The sequence below is a fragment of the Zophobas morio genome, unplaced genomic scaffold (genome assembly GCF_036711695.1).
Source record: "Zophobas morio isolate AGI-343-1 ecotype UQ-CSIRO unplaced genomic scaffold, CSIRO_AGI_Zmor_V1 ptg000014l, whole genome shotgun sequence".
Lineage (NCBI taxonomy): Eukaryota > Metazoa > Arthropoda > Insecta > Coleoptera > Tenebrionidae > Zophobas > Zophobas morio.
The window spans coordinates 4,000,478-4,016,840 of NW_026972119.1; the positions used below are offsets into that span (position 1 = coordinate 4,000,478).

The following is a 16,363-nucleotide window of genomic DNA, read 5'->3' on the forward strand; positions in this document are numbered from 1 at the left end:
TAATTAATAAATTGCAAGCAAACATTCAACGACAGATTCAGCTAGTCAAAAATTATTATTCAGAAAATTAAAACAATAGTTTAGTGTTCACCATTAATTAAATAAAATTATTCAGGGTGGATTTCACCAACTTCAGCGATTGTTTTTAACTGTTCGTTAACTTTAACTGAAATCCACCCTCAGTATTAAAATTACGTAGAGAAGTCAAATTCATGCCCTTTTTAGAATGGTACGATATATTTTTATTCTCCTGTATTCATCTTGATATAACCACTGCAACATGTTTTTGTAAAAAATAAAATCAAAATTAGTAGGTTGGTATACCTATTAAAAAAAAGCTGTGGAGAATTTAATCGTGGTTGGTACGAAAAAGGTTAGATTGTAACACATAACGGTTAAATGTTGACAATAATAAACTATTAATAATAATTTGTAGAGTTAAAGACATCTTACGTCCCCACAAAATAATACGGAATATTATTTACACCTAGTTACACCTAGAATTTATTGCCGGATAAATCTCTTTCTGTGTACATACGAACAATATCGGTTTGTTTTTTGAACGTTTATTATTATTTATTGTTGCTTAATGTAATGACACTTGTAATGAGTACCAATCTTGAAAACATAAATTACACCAGTTCTATTACGAAATTCAATTATGTTATTAAAGCACTCAATTAGGTGCTTGAACAGCTCGACTATAAAGGCGAAATAGAAACAGTATATTAAAAAACAAGTTTCATAAAACGTTATTTTAGAGTACGAATGGCAAAATCTAAGTGATGAGTGCTCTAAATTTTCTTATGAAATGTGTACCTATTTTATACTTTTATTCTACTGTATTACATTCCGAATCTCATATGTTTAGGTCAGTAGTGTGTAAGTCTAAACATGTCCAGATGCTCCAGAGCTCCACAGGTGCAGTTAGATGAATCACGTAGCAGTAAAATGGATATCGGTGAAAATAATTTTCAGCAAAAGCACCTTACAATTCCTTGTAATAATTGTACATTTCATTGTAAAATTTAATTTTAATTAAAAATATCATTTCATTCTTTTGGTTATTTTGTTTGTTGTTTGACGGTTACATTTGTGGTGACTATTAGTTTTGGAACCATAAACTACAGAGTTCTGTGAAAACAATTAATTTAGGTGCTTTAGTAATTCGGTTATGGACACGAAGTAGAGAAAAAATGTTAGGATGAAAAATTAATATTCGCTAAAAAAAGGTTTTTTTAGATATTTAAAATCAAAAACTACTTTGTATGTCTACGCTTCGTTGTAAGAGAAAATATTCATATTACAAAACTTGTCAATAAAATTTTATAGGGTACAACGATATTTCCTAAACTATACCTACCAATAATACGTTTTTACAAGTTTTTTATTACTTAATTACTCTAATTCCTACTAATTTCATGAATCGGTTGAAATAGAAATTCATACAGATTTTGTAGATAGGTACACAAATTTGTATGTAGGTACATACCTAAGTCATTATTTTTATTATGTTAACGCACTGTAATAAAAGCGTTTATGGTGGAACTGATTTAGGTCACATTGACAGAAGTAGTACTACTCAAAACTTGGACACTGTCATCCAAATTTATTTTATCTAATAACACCCTATAACAAATGTTGCTTTTAACAGTGTCTTTATTTAGTAAGTTATTTTAAAATCTGATATAAGAACAAGATTTTAGAAAAGTGGTAGTAAGTACAAACATTTTCAACAATACTTAGGGACGCTAATTGAAAAGAAGCAGATCAAAGAAATCAACAAAAATATAAGTCTGAAAAGGGTGATCTAATTATTCACATGAATGATACTATGTAGTACAAATTTTTGAAAGAACCTGAAGAAACTGAAAAACTCCGAACTTGACACTTCATTAAGATTTCAGTTTTGTTAAGGAAAACAAAAGTTCAAGGACTGGAATACCTAATGGACATAAACATCTATCAAACGAGAGAATACAGAACATATTGTTATCATAATAAGCCGGTAAGAGAGAGAAAAAGAAAGAAAGAAAGAAACTGGTGTAGTTGACAATCTTAACAGGGAAATTAAGGTACAATAAATCAAAAATTATTTTTTTTTGTATAACATCCCTGACTTTTTTCAATTTTGCTTGTTTCGAAATTATTACAAGTACAACTTTAGAGTCTTACAATTTACACCTTGAACTATTTGCCATATTGTATTGTAAGTACTTAGGTACTTAAATTTATTATCAAGTTAAAATCATAATTTAAAAAAATATTTTTTTTTGCACTCATGACCTTTTTTGATAGCTTTCGCGCATTCACCAAAGTGCGGGAGGTCGAACTTCCCGCACACGTGCATTTAACTTCCCGTTGCCATGGTAACCTTAAAATACTCGGGTAGTGTCAACATTGTGATGTGTTGACGGCGCTGTCAATGCCGTTGTTTATAAATAACTCACAGTTAATCTCTTCAGTTTAAACGTTTATTCGTTGCAAAAAATATTGTACACAACACGTTCGTGAGCCTGCTTCCCGCATTCACGCAAATGCGTCACTCCCTTCGGTCGTGCCGCAAACAAGCGTTCATGCGGGAAGCAGGCTATCCCGAACTAGTTGTGTAAATTACTATTTAAATCCCTGTTAAAAAGTAACAAATTTTATGTTATACACTTATTTGTACCTACTGCAAAAATAACAGACTGAACAATTATAGCTTTCGAGCTATCAAGAATCTTTAGTTTTATAACAAAATTGTTGTGAATGTTATTAAAAATAAGTAAATAAACCTGGTTTACTAGAATTTTTCATAGGTAGGTAGGGTAAATGTGTACACGAGTACGCACTTAGTTTAATACTGTCAATTACTTTTTAATTTTTTTGGATAGACAAATTTTATGATATGGGTTCGTCATATACATGTTTAGAGATCAGATATATTTAATTGTACGTCCCAAGACCACTATATTTTAAGAGTAATTTCAATTTTTGTCAAGATGTGTAAATGCGCACTCTTAGACAGTCCACTGCACAAGAGTGCGCATTTGAACGCTTATGAGTGCGCATTACATTTTATGAAAAAAATCTTTATTTCTAAGGTGAAAATAAATAGGGACAAGTGACTACAGACTACACATACAACGAGATCCATATTTCTTCGTACTCTAGGGGTCTTGAAATTCGAGAAAACGTAAAAGTAGAGACTCGGTCGACGGACTCGATTACAATACTTCATTCGCTTACGCTCAGGAAGTAAAAATTAGAAAACAAACATCACCATAACCACCACCACACAACTTGAGAAGCAGTACAAAGTAGTAGAGTTAAATAATTCATTAGAGTATCATATGTATCTATAAGACTACGTATCGCAAGTATTGCGCACTCTTGTACATTTGTACATAACCTAATGTTTTCAAAGTTAAAAGCTTTTGATGTATAGAAAGTATAAAACTGCTAGTGTATAACGACACCTTAAAAGTTACAGCTAATGAACATTATTACTGTAAAATAAAAGAACTGGTACGTACCTTACAAAAAACTAAAACTATGAGCGGTAAAAATTACATCTACACAACGCGTAAACATAAAATCGTCAGTACGATCAAACTATAAACTATAAAGAGGTCACTGTTGCATCTTTATCTCAAGTTTAGCATTGGATGGTGAATGGTATAACTTTATCTTACCCAGATGGCACTAATAAGCAGAAATCATCAGTGCGTACTCTTATACATATGCGCACTCTTGTACACATTTACCCTATCTTGAATTAGATTTTAGTTTATTGTATTAGGAAGACACTATAAGTTTTCCAAGAACAAAAACTTATAGACTTAAAAACGAAAGTTATTTTAAATTTCAAGTGTTACGATCAATTTTATGATGTGCCTAAAATAAACTTTTTTTATCGACTTGCTCTTTCGCATAATTTACTTCTAACTTTAATTATTCAGTTATGGTGGAAAATCCTATACATACCTACATGCTCGATTTCGGAAGCTATTCTTTCAGTTTTTGTTAATTAATTTAACGTTAAAGTTATATGTTTGTAATTTTCATTCTTCTCAAATTAATTTAATTTTACTTGTTTAGGAATCGTTTTGTGTGACATACCTACTTATTATAAATAGCACGATAATTTTTTCTTAAAAAAAATAGTTGGATACACCAATGAGTATTTTGTTGCAGAGAAAAAAAAATGATTTTTTAAAATCTTAATGTCAGGCTGTCGAATACACAATTAGGAACTAGGGCAGAATTACATTTACCACATATAAATTCATTACATATTTTTTTAATATTTGCTTTTACATTTCGGTGGACACATTTGTTAATAATAATCTAATAATAATAAAAGATTAAAATTAATTAATAGATAAACTTATGAATACAAATCAAAAGAGACAGAGAAATTTTGAAAAAGTAGTATTTTTGATTTACCGATGTTTATGTAATGCCTACGCAAAACACATGAAATAGCAAAATATGTCATAATTTTTTGCATATTTTTAAAGTGCCAGCATCGTATAAGTCAAAAATTTATTACATGTCATAATAGTACTCGACCATTCATAACAAGTATATTTTATTATCCCCAAATATCAAATTCAAATCGTAAGCATTTTTCTCTAAAACACGAAATTGAAAATGTGTCCACGCACATAAAATCGGTAAACATCTGATACGTCAGATCGCTGTCACATTTAATTCGAAATTTATGTATAAGAAATGTAAATTCCCCGGTTCCATATTACGTTACGTGGTACTTTTCAAGCACACAAGTATATGTCACCTTGAAGGCAACGTATCATATGAAACACCGACATATAGTGAAGTTGATTGGTGCGTGAGCGAAACAACAGCCGTTCTTTTCCCCTGATCAAGTACTCGCCGCTATTTCCAATAAAACTTATGAGCACAAACAGTTTCGTGCGAAATAGCAACCGGACTGGATGTTTTGTTTCACAGACTGGTCCGGGAATTTTAAAAAAGCCATTAATTGCCCTTAAAAAATGTGAAACAAAGTGCCTTCGCTCGACTCATTAAAGCTTCGTGTGCGGCTAGTTATTTCAAGAATTTCGTTTAGGAACATCGGGATTTTGTGTTGGTGCGACTGTTATTAATTTTCCCCAAACGTGCGTCGAGCTTAAAATACTGAGGAAAAATCGCTGATACAAATCAAACTTGTTTTACCTCCCGTCGCAGCTTTGGAGAATGGTGTCTTCGTTCCACTCGAACGCGAGGGCATCTTCTGTTTTTGTCGTCCATGGGCGCCATGTTCGCTGACCACGCTGTCTTAAAATATGTAACCTACGCTAAGTTGGAACGCGTTCAAGATGGTTACAAGACACAACATCTTAATAATGCACTTTATTGACGGGGCTCCATTGACTTTTTTCCTTCGGGTGATCCAGTGATGTGTGCGCACAAATTTTATCACCGCCAAAGGTACACACAACACCCAACACGAGTAAGATTTTTATTAGTTTTCTCTCAAACATTCATTAAAAATCTAACACGACTAATAGCAGAGTGTTCGAGTTGCGTTAACGTACACGAAAAAGGCTGCGAAGTAAAAAATGGATAGATTAACGAGAGATATAGATTAAAGTCTCCAGATACAACATCTACAGTTTGTCAAAAAACTGTTCTATGCGTTTGGGGGTTTTTATAAAATTTGTTAGGTTACGGTTGTCATTACTGAGACATATAGATAAGTACACTAAAGTGGTAGAATTTTTTTTGTTTTTTGTGGCTTATATTTTGAAGATAAAGCTGAAAATCCAAACACACATTTGTTATAACTTTGGACAATTCCAATCTTAGCGAAAGATGTACTCTTATTATAGATCACAATTAGCATAGGTATAAATGGATTTTTATAAAGAAGTAATCCTTGTTCTAAAGAATGAAAATTTTAAAAACAAAAGTAAAACGATAATTTTGATGTTCTACATATTTTATTAATGACAGTGACTAATGAATTGGGAATTTTGACTGTTTTCTTCCGTTTTAATAAACAATAATCAGAAGATGTGTAGTTTTAACGACAGATGAAATTTTGATAAATTTTTTTTTGTTCATTATTTTTTTTTATACAGTTTTATTCAAAAAATATTGGGCAGTTGTAATTTACTATGTCATAACTTGTAAAATGTGCTTTATTTAGATAACCTTAATTTACTGACAGTAGTGTCATATTTGTCGGATATTAATAATATCAAAGGCATCATTTGTCAAAATAGTTTTTTGAAAAGTGTCAAAATGACAGTAAAACTTGAATCACATATGATTTGTCATAAATGATAGAATGACAGTGCCTAATATTTTTTGAATAACATAGTAATTCTTTATTCGTTTCGTTTTTGCTTAACCGTTACCTAGGTACACAAAAATTATTTTCAGAAATGTTAATTTCACCTCCGCCAAAAGTAGATGATATCATCTTAAAATAAAACCTTGAGGTACGATTTAGCATTTTCTTTAATAATATTTTTTCATTTTTAAGAGCCTACACTTACGTACTGATGTACTTATTTTGTCGATTATTACCTAAAAACTATTCATCTGAGGATTAGTATCACGTTAGATATATCAAAATGACTATCTCAAGCACGTTATTATTCCGGTAGAACCGAAAATTTCAACACACTGTCGACGTCTTTCAGTAGTTACGCTGTCGTTTTGAACTAATAAAGTTGACAACGTTGCTGTTGAAACCCGCCGACAGTTTATTGAAATTCCCTACATCAATTTGACGTTCACTTATAAAAAAAATATCGATTTAGATAGGTGAATTAAAAAACGTAAAAAATTAGCCACTGTTGTTAGATTCATTCTGGATATTTTTTAATTTTTTTGTAATTTTATAAAATTATTTTGAATAATGAAAGTACGATAGACATCATGTACCCAACACTAAGTAATGAATGAAAATATGGTCAAATATCTAAAAGAAAAATTATACCTACTTTGAAGACCTATATCTTCTACATTTGGGCCGAAGGATTTTTTAAATAATTTTTTCTTTGTTTCATAAACAGTTGGTGTGCCATTTCTTGAGCACCCTGTATATTTACATTATTAATAAAATATTAAGATAAAATTGGACAGACACTAAGCACAAAAGCTTTTTCATCGTTAAGTTTTGCTGCTGCTGAGTTAACAATAATTCTATTTTAAGGATTAGGTACTTGTGCAAGAAAAAAAAAATAAAAACTCAACTACATTTGTATATAGGTAGTAGGACTACACTTTGTTTCAAACATTGTTTTTATGATACATTGGTATACCTAACAAAATCTGCATATAAACTACTTAACATTCAGTTATTGTGTATTATAATATTTACTTACTTAGTATAATTAATAAATATTAAACTAATTAAATGATAGGTAGGCTAGTAAAATATTATCTTCAAGCTTTTGAAAGGAATCACATTATATGTTATCAAATTTTATAATTTAACTAACGAGATTCAATCAATTTTATACTTCAAGTTGGTTGTGCATTATTAAACATTATTTTCTACAACCGTTATCACTCACATTAATTTAAGACCTAAAGTTAAATGATATTTTCATTATTGTATATATGTTTGCATATTCATATATAGCATATCCTTTTGAGAAGTATTTTACAACAAATTTTCCACTTGAATTAATTAACAACTTTTCTTTTTTTAATTAATCTGTCTGTAATTTTCAAAATTTTTCTTAATATTCGATATTTTTGGCGTTTGTCCTAGCAATAATTCTTTCTTTTTGTCTGTATTTTTATTTTTAAAATATAGTTCAAAATATTTTCAAAAAATGTTACTATTTTTTAAACAAAACTTGTACCATGTTATCCTCAGAAAAAAACTGTAGTAGACCGTGCAGTTTATTTTTAAAATTGTTGTTGGCATTGCATCGATTTTGAAAATTTGTCTTTGATCGTTGCATTTTCACCTTTCAAATTTCCAATATTCTGTCAAGATAAAAATTTTATGAAAGATAAAACGTCAAAAGCCCATGGTTACCTTTGATCGTATTTTTTATTGCTCTCCAGGTTTAAACTACAACTGATAATATTTTTTGAAAATATAAAAAAAGTAAGGTCATAGTACCCAGAATAATATACTTAAGAAAGGTGGTGACAAAGTAGATGTTTGAACAGAATTTTTTTCTAAGCAAAAAATTATTTTTGTTACGTATTTCCCTAACATAAAATTAAAAATATGTAGATAATATGTAAAGTGCTCTTATTTTTTAAAAATTAGACACGCACATTGACGCACCAGTTTAACATTGTATTTTAAAAAACTGTACGGTATATATGTTATTCACACTTACATATAGAAGATGTTCCAAAATTCTCGCAGAAAAATTTTCGAGCAGTCTATAATGTGTCAGCAACAACTTTAAACGAAATTTCTCTTTTTGTCTCTAGCTTAAAAGTTCCAGCGCCTTTAATTAAAAAAAAATAAATGTATGTATCTAAAAATCTATATGAATATGAATGCCTAGACGCACATGGACGCAATTTTGAACATTTGCTTTAATCTAACTTTTGTTTGTGTTTTTGTTTAATTTTTGTTTGAATTGTTGTTCGACTTTCTTTAATTTTTTAGTAGACTTGTAATTAATAAAGTGGTTACGGTGCAAAAATTGTATATTCAACATTATTTTATTTATTAATGTTTCCTATATAAAATAAAACAATTTTCAGTTAACGATTCACACAATATGTTTATCCTTATATTTTTCTACGAAAATTTTCGAACACTTGTTGGTAAAAAAATAATTTTTGGATTTGTCACTCAAAAAAAATGTTTCACGTGGAAAGTAATGAAAACTAAAGAAATCACTTACTATCGAACAAAAAAAGTAATGACGCACTTGGAATAACTCGTAGATACATTTTCGCATTTATAAATAACCAAAAACGTCTGTAGGTACGTAAGCGTACCTATGCATTTTCCTTATACTTACGTCACAAAAAAATTACAAAAACTGGAAAATAAACCAAAATGAAGGCAGTATTTAAGAAGAATCATCTTTTTACAGAAAACTGGAAATGAAGTGTAACATTCAAAGTCGCATAAAAAATAAAAATTTGCATTTAATTAGCTTTGTGTACATAATATATTATAACACATGGTTTAAAATTTATGGGTGTTTTTCTAAAATCAAGGCAAATAAATAATTTAAAACAAAATTAATAACTTTCATTTTAAAAAATACGGTACAGAATGTCATAATTAATATACTAATATAGATTAAAAAATGTACAGAATGTTTTGTGTAAATAAATCTGAACCATTAATTTTTATTTTCAAAATTAAATTGTAATGTATTGTTCCTTGACAACCAAAAGTGGTTTATTGAAATGTAATAGAGTTGCGAATAATAACCGAAAGTTATCTATAGTGTGAGAATAATCATCACATGTGACATGAGTATAGCATAATCAAATTTAAGTACCTATAAAATAAAAATGTTGCCATTTATGAGTACTTAGTTTTATCTAAATCTAAACCACATGTACACACATTAAGCACTATTTAGGGAGCTAACAAGTTTTTAACAATATGTTAGCGTAAAATTAAAATTGTACGACTTTAATTAAAATCTCAACACAAAAACTACAGTGGGAAATCTGAACAGCGAACAAGTTTTTAAAAATCATTATAAAATTAGAATTTTCAAAATCCTAATTATTTATTTTTATAAATTATATAGCCACCTAAAATAGAAATTCTTACCAAAATCATTTATTCGTTGGGTAGTAATTGTCACATTTAAGTTAGAGCGACACCACACACATGCCATTTGTTAACAGATCATAGACGTTGAACCACAGATTTTAAACCAATTTAGCTAATTAAAACATTCTTTTTTACAATCAGACGTCGTTTACAACGAATCCCCAAACAACTATCTCTTCTCAAGAGCAAACCGCAACTATTCTGCGGTTTAGAATTAACCACAACCCTCTCAATTACCTGAAAAGTGAAATCTACATGCAAATGCAGAGTTATTTACGAGCGCAAACATTTTTTCTACGTGCAGACCCCTCGAGCATTTTAAACTTAGACTTTATGGGTTTATTGGTGTCTTCATTTCACCCTGGTAATTATGCAGCGGGTTGACGTGTGTTCCATCTAGATAAAGCCGACCGTTTACATTCTTTAGCTGAACAACTTTAGAGGGGTCCGAGGCTGCTACCCCTTGCTAAGTCACTAGTTTACGCTTCTGGGTTCTGGTTGGTCGCTTCAGACATGGTTCCGATTCATAGCGCGTTTGTATTGTTAAAGATGTAGATGTGTTTTTGCACGAGTCGAAGGACACTGAACTTGAGGGATGATGGCTGAAAAAAAGTGGTGAAGTGAAAGTGACAGCCAAGGTCCATTTTGCTTTGCTCGGACGCATTGAGGTATGGTGGAGTGGTTTTGAGTGCGGGGGCTGTGGCTGAAAACGTTAAAAATCGAGTATTAGTGGTCGAATTATAAATGTTCTGCATTATTTGATTGTTTTTTTAAGACTTCTATTGTTTATTTATTTATTTTTTTTTTGTTAAAGAAAACGCTAAAATGGTAATTAAACTTTTCAATCATGAATTCTGTTACTATAACTGATACAATGAATATAATTTTTCTACGTTACTGATAAAATTTAGTAAAATGACGAACAAATTAGAAGATTTTGTGAAGACAGACAAAGTAATTATTTTGTTTAGTATGTCTGGTCAGGTGCAACGGTTGATATTACTAATGTAAACGATGACATGATTTTATAAATGTTCCTAACATCTTCTAAGTAAACTGAAATATAAAAATTCATTGATGATTTAAATATTGATAGTTAAAAAAATATTATCAGATATTGCTACAATAAATTTGTAAATTATAGGGATGTATTTAAATAGTTTCCATTAAATACACTACTGTTCTGTTATATGTTATTGTCCTGAACCCCATACTATGATATTTAAGTATCATATTAAGCCACAATTTTATCAGTTTGCCTACAAATGTTTAAATTTTAACGGTTGTAGGTTCTAATATTTTTCATTTAATTAATTCAATTCGGTAATTATAAAGAGGACAATTATTTATTGAATACTTCTATATTACATTAAAACTACTTTAACAGAATATTACAATAATAAATTATTAACAACATATACATTAATTCAGATTTATTGTATGCCATACATTTTTTACCTCGTCCACTTATTACCTATCAAATAAAATTGACCATAAAGGTGACATCCACGTGTCAATCACTGAAATTAGTTACGACTTCATAGCTGTAAAAAATTTGCAAGTATTGAAAACTCTTCCTTTATATATCAAAACATTTAACAATATTTTATTTAGAGCGTAAAATCTACTACTAAACAACACATGGTAGTCGTGATAGTTGCATATAAAATTGTATAATTTTTATTGCAATGAGTAGGGGCGCTGGTATTAATTAAAAATTAAATTTTAGCATCGCTGATATCCTACGTTTGATGCGTGAATTTTATATAATATAAATTATTAGCCTAAGAGCAGAATAAATTTGGAATGCAACAGAGAATACACAACAACATGTCAATTTATTTGTTGTTCGGGTAACGTGTTAATAAAAAAATCTGCAAACTGTCTGAGATCATCAATTACAATTTTTAAATGGCAAATCTGTTTTCATCGTATATTTAAAAAGATAATAAAAATGAGGATGTAATCTTGTATCGGATGACACAAATATCGAAAAAAATAAGTAAATTTATGTATCCGAAAATTGAACAAATGTCAACAGTTTCATACTGTTCAGAAATACTTAGTTGACAGGGAATCTAAACGTAACTGAGAACCACAGAAAAACAGCTACCTAAATGTATTTTTATTTTATTAGTTGTGCTTTGCACGTGTGACGTATGATCATACGTGAATACAACCGCGTAATACTACAAACTTAATTTCGTTCCACAGAAGAAGCGTGCTTAATTTTATTTTTGTATTGATACATTAGGTTTGTCTTATTTTTTATTTATTTTGCATAATATAGATCTTTTTTTTTTCAAAAGTAGTACTGTAAGAGATATGTGTTAAAATGTATCCATCGTATGTATCCATATAAACCTATTTATATTATTATTATTATTATCATCAGTAAACACCCTATACATAAATGATTAAGAAAGAAATGAAATAAAAATTTTAGGCATGTTTTACATTTGTTTTTATTTTTTTTTTACATCTTTATTTACATTTTTCTGGTTTCTATTTATTGATCTTTTTTTCAAAGTTTCAAAAATGTAAATATCTAGGTACTTTTATGAGATCAGTGACTTTTATAATTATGTTTACTTACGTATAAGTAATTATATTTTCGCTATTTACAATGACTTCATGAAAGACGAATATGCCCAAAAACCATTAAACAACTGAGGATCAAAACCAAAATTTAACATCTTGGAACAACATTTAGCCACACAAAAATACGAGAAATCATATATAAAGTTATAAATAAACTATATCTATTAATAAATCATAAAACTAAACAACTTTGCAAAAATTGTTATTTTCATTCATTTTTTTAAGTTTTAAATTTAAACGATTTTAAAATATAACTTAAAGTTTTATTCTTTGCTGCTACCCCGACGTCCAAACATATGTTTAATCATAATAGATTACCTATACTTACGCAAACCATTTTGTGTGTTTATATGTACATTGGCAATCTATTAAATAATTTAAATATTGTCATGGTATAATGTAATTTTCCATTTTCCATGTAATGTAATTAGGTATATATTATTTTATTTCATAAAATAAGAAACATTATTTTGAAAACTAACAAAAATTCAAACAAGATAGGTATACCTATGCATGCTTAAACATGTAATATACTTTTTCATGGATCTATTAAGCCGTTAAAACTTTACGATGGCTACTTTGTTTTGTCTGAAAATTTTAACTCGCGATCATTAACAAAGTGTTACTTTTATTGCAATGATTGCAGTTAAAACCGTTTATTAACCAATTAATATTTACTAACTAATAATAAATAAAATTGCATAAAACTCAAAGAATAAATTTAATTTATTGCCCAAATATCTATATAGGTACATATATTTACATCTGACGCTGGTCTTTATTACTTTTCCAATCAAGTTTTTATCTGTTCGTAGGCATAATTCTTGATTAAAATTTAAATTAGGTACCCAATCTTCAAACTGCCTAAACTATTTTCTTTCAGCATTTGAATGTCTTAATTATTTCCTGTTTAATTAGAGAATATTTCGTTAGGAAACCGTGATCTTAAAAAACTAACCGGTTTCGAGCAACAATGACTTAATAAAAAATGGGAGTTTATAGATGGCATAAAATTATCCGGGATTATGATTAGCATTTGTCATGAGGAGACGAGGGGTCCACAGCAGGAAACCAAAAAAAGACATATTCGGAATTTCTGTAGACCGAGATTTCTAATCGTGGAGGTCTAATTATGGTTACATGATTTACTAAACAAAAACAGATTTTACTTTCTCGATTGAAAAAAATTAAATACAAAATTTCAGTTTTTGAATGGTTGTTTAACACACAATATCGTCTAGAAGTAAGTGAATCTAACGTCGGTTTCTTGTTGCACACCTTAGTAACAACATTTTTCAGCTATCGGCGTGGTTTATCCTTATCATAAATAAACATATCCTGTACACGTTTTGGGTAACTTTATGCGAAATTTATCAAAATTAAGCGTCACACTTTAGTTGACTATAATGAGAATATCGTGGTCTGTCCCTTCTGCCGATAACCGTTTTATTTAATTTATAGCGAAAAATTAAACCGAGTTAGATAACCGGTTAAATATGCATGAACCTTAGATTGAATACGGTTATCCTTTTAAAAAAGCGCGATTAGATCCGCGTGTGTTGTGTAATTTAAAATGTGAAATTAAAGTTGTGAAATCGATTCAAGCAAAGCGCTTTCAGGAACGGATTTTTCAGCTTTTGTCAAAAGAAGTATCGTGGTTTATTGGCGAGCTAAACCGGTTTCATTATCTCCATTAAAATTTCTCAACATGGCCGTCGCTCGGCGGCTACGATAATTATTAAATGCCTCTAAAGATCGAAACTGGAAAGTGACCGATTATCAGTAAAAATGGGCTCGATTATTTCACGGTAATATTTTCAGTCATGAGGTTGGCAGCACGTGCAGCAAACATAAAACTAGTGTAAATTTTCCTCAAGGTTTTCATATTTTAGTACATACGTAGAGGCTTGAGTATTTACGTTGATGGTGTGTTTTTAGATATTTCTGTAGAATGAAACGATGTAAAGTTGTTTTTCGACGGGAAAACGTCATCTGATGTATATGATGTAGTTTTCTCGGTTTCGCTATGATAATTGCGTTTACAGATTTTCGCGTAATAGTACGTTTGAAATAAAATTTTTATGGCGAAATGCAGGACGTAAAACGCAGACGAGTTTATTATGATTGCTTACTTGGTAAATACGCATTTGATTTCTAAATATTTAACCAATCTGAGTAAAAATTGATTTTTATTGTATACTCGGAAATTGTTTAATTATTGTTTATTTTTTTCAGAACTTCTTCCAATCCAAAGAGTTTAAAGAATTTTTTCTCTTTCGAGGTGAGTCTTGTTGTCTGTCATTCTAGCCCTACTAAAATTAAAGTTTTATGTCAGAAAGTGTGGTGTCGTGTTGATAGCATCTGAAGGCGGTTTGTACGTTCCGTCGGGTTCTGTCGTCAACTGTATAAATTTTTTATCTCTATAACTACTTGAAAGTGAAAAAAGCCGTTTTATAAATAATTTACTACATACAATACTTAAAAATTATTTCAACGACGTATTCGATTTTTAAAATGAGAACAATAAATTAAACTTTTTTATCTTGAACACGAGTTTGAAATGTAAATGGCTAGGTATAAGTATTTTTATTCGACTATAGTATGCTAAATAACAATAAGATAATTAAATGATAATTTTTTCTCTGAATTTGCCATTCTAAAACAGAGAAGAGGGTTAACAGATTACTTGATGAATTATATTTTTACTACAATATCAAAGCTTTTATTCTTGTTGATTTAAAAATATATAATGTCAAAAATATTTAAGACTAAAAAATGTATAACAAAAACATTTGTCAAAGTTTGTGTTTGGGTGTATGTTATACCTACCAATATGCTATGATTAATTTTTTTTTGTCAGAAATCTGAGTTTATTTTGCTAGATATTCGAGAATATTTGACCACGTTTATGTACCTACCTATTTAATTTAGTTATTAGGTTGTCACCCATCGCGACAATTCGACTAGAACCTTCCGAAAAAGTCATATTCTTTGATTAATTTCGAATATATTGAAGTTGTTAAATTTACAACTCAAAACCTAGAATTATAATCTTCTTGAGAAAAAAAAGTGGCAACCATGTCAAAGTACCTAAAATCTGATACTTATAGTACCTACTTTATCTTAAATAAGGATTAGAGTTTGTACCGTAATTGACATAAATGATACCAATATTTTTTTTTTTGGTGTAATCGCTAATCAGTCATATTTGTATACTCTCAATAATTTAGGAGATATCAGAGAATTTCATGATGTTGACTCACGCGCTATTGTTTTAAAACATTTTGACAACATTTTTGTCGCATGAATCTTCACGTTGATACCTAAGTGACTCAGTTTATTTCGTGTTCTGTTTCTGTATCGAAATAAAAGTACCTATTACTTAGTATTGTTTTTCCGAAGGCTTCAAACAATTGACATACGAACTATACGAAATAAACAAGCTTTTTGCGATTTCTTTCATTTAGATTCAATTATTTTCTAGCGTACTTTATGTTTTATTTTAGTATTTATCACTCCTGTTCATGATGCATAAGTAGGTATACCAAAACAGCAACAAATATCCATTTAATTTTTAAAAAGATTTTTTTGCAAATATTCTGCTACAGCTTGTTTGAATTTTGTAAAGTACAACTTTCTGTTGAAAGTAATTTACACCATTTTTCACTTACCTACATTAAATTTATTTTGTGGATGTGTGGTATAATTTTTTTAAAATGCAAGCAAATCTTTTTGTTGATTTAAAACGATAATAATTGGCAGTATAAAATGTTTAACACCCTACGTTTATACACACTATTCAACAAATGGAGCACCAACTCTAATATGACACGTTGCTCAGGACTATTTTTGAAGCAGAGAAAAAATAATTTAAAAAATCCTTTTGTCCAATTATAGAAGATCTAGCTAAATTTTTTTTTTCGAAATTTCACCATGTCTATTTCACTATTTTGTGTTGGGTATCTGAAATCGATTGGGATTTCACTATTGAAAATAATTTTGGACACATCTTGTCTTTATCCA

At 29.4% G+C, this 16,363-nt stretch overlaps 1 protein-coding gene across 5 annotated transcripts in view; it reads left to right on the top strand.

The window, feature by feature from the left end:
* LOC135129211 (homeobox protein abdominal-B-like) overlaps positions 1–16,363 on the top strand; it is a 201,993-nt gene that overhangs the window by 79,178 nt on the left and 106,452 nt on the right. For 2 of the 5 annotated variants that reach the window (XM_064056342.1, XM_064056348.1), the window contains exons 1-2: positions 5,371–5,461; positions 14,576–14,621. The exons of 1 other annotated variant lie outside the window; for it this stretch is intronic. The gene's annotated coding sequence lies outside the window, so the exon portion shown is untranslated. Of the gene's footprint in view, positions 1–5,370; positions 5,462–14,575; positions 14,622–16,363 lie in introns of those variants that run through there. 2 more of the 5 variants (XM_064056344.1, XM_064056343.1) reach the window with 1 other exon arrangement.